This window comes from Physeter macrocephalus, chromosome 20, assembly GCF_002837175.3.
Source record: "Physeter macrocephalus isolate SW-GA chromosome 20, ASM283717v5, whole genome shotgun sequence".
Classification (NCBI taxonomy): Eukaryota; Metazoa; Chordata; class Mammalia; order Artiodactyla; family Physeteridae; genus Physeter; species Physeter macrocephalus.
The window spans coordinates 104,980,396-104,986,328 of record NC_041233.1 but is presented as its reverse complement, the minus strand read 5'-3'; the positions used below and the strand labels follow the sequence as shown (position 1 = coordinate 104,986,328).

At 38.8% G+C, this 5,933-nt stretch overlaps 1 pseudogene; it reads right to left on the bottom strand.

Moving 5' to 3' along the window:
- Window positions 1-2,421: 2,421 nt before the first annotated feature.
- Window positions 2,422-2,501, bottom strand: LOC112066959 (uncharacterized; annotated as a pseudogene).
- Between the last annotated feature and the right edge of the window lie 3,432 nt (window positions 2,502-5,933).

Sequence of the window (5,933 nt, the reverse complement as noted above, 5' to 3'; positions counted from 1 at the left end):
CCCTCAGAGGGATAACCCAGATCAGTGGGCTCTTTCGCTTGATGATGAGTGTGCCAATATGCCATCCTTTTGTTCTTTTTCAGTATTTTCACTTATGTATGAACTTTCCCTTTGACTGAAAATTCTTCAAGGGCACAGACAAACCACTTCAGTTCAGTTTATATCCCACGTGATAAGTTCTAAAGAGAACATGAACAACAGTGCAAGGCATTCAATATTCAGACAACTGTCTGTCATTTAACTTGTGCTCTCCTTTGCTTATTTCTAGCTTCCCCCTTCCCCCCAAACCTCAGGAATTTGTTAACGTTTATTATTTAAGAGTTTAAGTCAAAATTTTACCAGCTTAGAGAGTTAAAAAATACTGAATATCTAGCTAATTAAAAGTTTGAAAATACTTCAAAAAATCATAAAAGACACTGCTCTACACTGAACAGGGGCATGTTAAAATCACTGAGAAAATATAGAGCTAGGAAGAGTTTGCACTTTTGACCAATTCTCTATTTGCTGAAAAGTGGTGTCAGACTTATTATCAAGCTTTAAAAAGTTGACAATAAGTGACATTTGATTTAAAAAAAAAAACCTTGTAAGCAATCTTATTTTACTCAGAAAATAATTGTCCTGAAATTCAATTTCATGCTATAATTATACTTAGTATGCTTTATTTGAAATCGTAGACACAGTAAAAATAAAGATTCCACTTTTATTTCACACTCATTATTTCTTATTTTAAAAAATAAAAGAAAGGCTCCCCCCAAATATAATGAAGCTATTACAGAAGAAATAGGGTAATCAATTTCTAATATATAGCATCATGGCAATGAAATGAGCTATAATTTAAATAAAGTCATCTTCTATTAGGTCGGCAAAATGCAAAGAAAGCATTTTACTAGCATCTCATTTCTCTCAGAAAGATGAGGCTCATGAAAGGACTATAAGGTTAATAACAATCTCATTTTGTTCTACCATTTATTCTCTCAAAACATAAAGCAATGTTTTGACAGTCTTCTTGCCGCTTGTAAACACAATTTCAGAGTAACTTTTAGAAATGAATTAATTTCCCTAGACAAGAAAGTATTATGAGTTGGTTAAAAATAAACGCTTCAAAACTTGGATTCCCTTGATTTGGTTTGTACCACTGCATAGCATACGTCACTTGATTTTTGTTGTCTCTGAATCTTCATTCATAATCTGAAGAAAAGATGTGTTGAGTATCAAATCAATAGTATATGTGACTAAAAATATGGTGATTACTGGAGTGAGATTGCCCAGGAGCTCATGTACGACTCAGTTTAGGGCCCCTATTTATTTTTTGGCAGAAATAAGAGATTGTAGTATTTTTATGAACATTCTGTGACTTCTCTACCGTATTTCCTACATTAATTATTCCAAACCTCCACTTCTCATTAGCTTTCAATTGCATGTTTCTTTAATGTTCTTGAAAAATTACCTTAGCTTCTTTATTAGGAGGCATAGAAGTTATTTTGTTAGGAGGTCACTAAATTACCCGCATCTTAATCTCAGTGTATTTTTTTCTTTGACATCTATTTGATTTGTCTTCTTTCTTAAAAAAAAAAAAGAACTAAAAATCAGAGTGGGATAGTGAGAGGAGCAGACATTGTAGAGCCTGCTAAACTTGTGTGACTTTGAGTTAAGAATTTAACCATGGAAGCCTCAGTTTTCTCACCTTTAAAATGAGCATAATGACACTTACTTCACCAGATTGTTGTGAGATGACTTATATTAATATGTATAGTAAAATGTGTAGCCTATAGGCAGTACAAAATGCATAGTAGCTCTTATGAAAAGATAATGTTCAGTCCTTTTTATTTAAGTGCAAACCTCTCCATTTTTTTAAAAAATAAATTTATTTATTTATTTAGGCTGCATTGGGTCTTTGTTGCGGTGTGCGGGCTTCTCATTGTGGTAGCTTCTCATTGTTGCGGAACAAGGACTCTAGGCACACGGGCTTCAGTAGTTGTGGCACGTGGGCTCAGTAGTTGTGGCTCGCGGGCTCTAGAGCGCAGGCTCAGTAGTTGTGGCACACGGGCTTCGTTGCTCCGTGGCATGTGGGATCTTCCCATACCAGGGCTCGAACCTGTGTCGCCTGCATTGGCAGGCAGATTCTTAACCACTGTGCCACCAGGGAAGTCCCTCCATTGTTTTTTTTCTTTTTTTTTTTCTTCTGCATCTTAAATCTTTCTCTTGCCCTGGTTTCTTCTTCTTGTTTTGCAGTTAAACACAGGCCTCTTTCCAACGTCTCCAACAGCTTCCCCCTCATTTGATCTTTCTGATATACTCAAAAACCACCATCCTGCTTTGCTGTCTTCCTTCCCCAGAATGTTAACAGTCAATGTCTCCATTTCTTCCTTCCTATTCTCCTTTAATTCCTCACAATCCGTTTTCTTTTCCCCACAGAACACCTTAGAGACTGTATTTTCAATTAGCAATAATCGCGCCTCGGATAAACCTCATTGGCTACGATACTGCCACTGCGCAAAGCTAGAGACTGTATTTTCAAAGGTATCTAACAATCCCCAAACTAGATGACCTTTTCTCTGTCCTCTCTGCCTTTAATATCAGCAGAATTGACACTGGGAACACCTTGCTTATTGGAAACGATCATCTTTCTTGACAAATAAGTAATTCCCCTTGGAGCTTGTGGTTATTCCACACAACACACTATATATATATATATATATATATATATATATATATATATATATATTTCATTATAGTTGTAATTTCTGTCAGAAAAGTTTTTGGAGAGGAAGCGAATCTGTCTTTTACTGTAGAGTATGTACTGGACTGGTACTGTCATTTCTTAAATGATTTAACTTTTCCTGTTAATAAAAATAGTGAGTCCATTTTGCTTGAAATATCACACAATATAGCAGTATATCGTTTTTGTTTTTTTTTTTACTTTAGCCCTTCTTTTAGTCTTACCATATGGTCTCGATTCATTTGATAGAATACTCAGGTCAAAACATTTGAAACTCTGAACTTAGTTAATAAGAAAGCTGCTTTTTCCCCCAGATCAGGCATGCTAGGCTGGAAGCAACTGAGTGAAAGGGCTTTGCTTGGTCGCTCCTACATTTCTTCACCTTGTATTCAATACTTTTCTTCCTCTCCCAGTTAGCTTACTGGAGCTTCCACTGGTGCAGCACAGGGAGGTAGGAAGGTCACACCTGACAAACTCTGAGTTAGCAGCACAGGTACCCTATTCTGCTCTACCACCACTTGTCAGCCCTTGTCTCATCTTCTAGACATTTTGTGCAGGAGCCAGACCCTCAGCCGTCAGCTCCTGAGCTAAAATGAACACAGCAAGTTCCTCTTATCCCTTCTGAAGCCAGCTCATTCTCACTAAGCCTGAAGCCAGGTGGAGAGAGAACTATACTCCAAAGGGAATGAGTGAGGAATGGCAACTCAGCATTGCCTCCTGCCAAAGAAATGCTGTTGCAGGTCTTCTCCCCCTTTACTTCTCAGACCTCTTCTCATATCCTTGACCTGAATGAGGAGTTCAGTGGTTGTGGAGATGTTTCTTAAAAACTTTCTTTGAAAATCTGCGTATGTTGACATGAGATCTCACTTGGAAACTTCAGGATAATTGCATCTTGGTACCTAGCAAAGAGTTTACTTTTAAAAACCTATTATACACACTCATGTTCATATACTGTAGACATCTTTTAACGTTAATATGTTCTTATCTTTTTCTACCAGAGAATATTAAGGCTCAGAGATTTTAGAGATCTTGCTCAAGTATACACAACTAGAGTACACTGTGAAACAGGTGTTCGACTCTAAGTCACCTGATATCAAAGCCTATGATTATACACTGTGTATGTGTTTTTTACCTAGATTTCTGTGGTATCTGCTGGCTTCTCAGAAAATACCCCGAGCCCCTGTGAAGTAAAGTTTCAGGTAAAGATATAAAAATTTCCCACTTTTTGTTTAGATGCTACCACATCTCCAGGATAAGACCATGGATGTTGATGATTTCACAGGAAATCTGTAAATACAGGTGGTTACAAAGTCACTTCAGCTGTATACATAAGGAAGAGGGGTAAACAGCTGTGGCTTCTGCCCACAAGAGGCTGTGAACCTTTAGATTACTCATTCATTCATTTATTCAATTATTCAATAATATTAATTGAGCATTCGATCACAGTAATTAACAGGAAAGACCAAGCCTCTCTCTCATGGAGCTTATTGCTCTGCGGGGAGAGATGGATACATATAAGAGGATTTCAGGTTGTAACAAAGGTGGGGGATCTATAAATCAAGGTAAGGGGATGATATGTGGCTGTGATGCTGAAGAAAGGCCTCTGTGACAGTTTGAGGTCATACCTGAAGGAAGAGAAGGAGCCAGCCATGTGACAAGTCAAAGGAAGACTCTCAGTCAGGGGTACAGGCAGAGCAGTACCTGAGACTGGGAGGCATATGGCTGATTCCAGCAATAGTTGGAAGGTGAGTTCAGGGCTCTGGGCTGCAGATGGTCCACTATGGACCCTTGGTCTTGAGCCACATGGACGGGTCCTGCAGTGGCTCCCGTTTTTGTTCTGTGTGGCCTCCAGTCCACAGAACCTGAGGGTGTTGGCAGGTGTCCTTTACCTGTGCATCCCACCACTGGCATCTCGGTCATCTTGCCCACTCCAGCCACTGTACTATAGTGCCTTAAGTATATGTAGCATGTCCTTTCTTCTCCATTTTCTCGTTAATAATCCTCACAGCAGTTTTCAAGTCAGATCGTTATTATCTTTATATCTCAGATTTAATCTTATGCTCAAAAGGACAGAGTGACAGATTTTCCTTGATTGGATTTGCTTATTATTTCAGAGGAAGTGCCTGTAAAGAGATTTTTATGTATTGTAGAGGGCAGAATTCTCAGATTCCTGATTCCTGGTGTAAACACATCTTTTTCCAGTTAGTTAGTAAAACAATAATCTAGGTTGTGCTGTGAAAGGAGTTTGCAGATGCAATTAGAATTCCAAATCAGTTGATCTTAAGATAGGTAGATGATCTGGGTGAACCTGACCTAATCACATGAACCTTTTAGAAGAAGAGAGTTTTCTCTGGCTGGTCATAGAGAGGAAGACAGAGAAACCTGCTCCAGCTGGTCTGGAAGAAAACAGTATTCATGGTGTGACCTGCCCGGAGAACAGATGATGAAGCAAGGAATGGCAGGCAGCCTCTAGGATTTAAGAGCAGCCAGCAGGAAAATGGGACTGCCATCCTAAAACTGGAAGGAAATAAATCCTATGATTCACAGTGAACTTGGAAGAGGAACCAAGTGCACCTGGCCAAACCTTGATTTCAGCCAGGTGAGATCTGGAGCAGAAAATCTGGCCACACTGTGCCCAGACTTTGACCTATAAAAAATGTGAGGGAAAACATTTGTATTGTTTTAAACAGCATTTGTGGTAATTTGTTAGACAGCAAGAGGAAACTAACACACATAGGCTATTCACAGATTTTAGGGGCTCAGATGATGCAAAGGAAATTGTTGTGGTTTTGGAGAGGGGTTTCTGCAGCAAGTCTCTGATTGAGGAATCGGTCAGATGGCCAAATAGTTATTTGAAATCGCAGGTAAAAGTCAATGATATGATGATCTGTGAACAGCGCATGGAACCTTTCAGACTCATTCTTTATCTTCCTATACTTCCTTTATTACCAAAAATATTTGAATTCACATAATATCACTGTATCTGTATTTGTTGCTCATGCTTTTTCCCACAACAAATATCCTTACTATTAGGAATGCATTTATGATTAGGAACGCATCTGTGTGTTCTCATGTTCAAGTCTCTCCTTAAATATGAGCAAATTAACATTCATGGTCTTCACCAGAAGAACATTTACATTCACCATATAAAAGATAATATGGGGGCTTCCCTGGTGGCGCAGTGGTTGCGCGTCCGCCTGCCGATGCAGGGGAA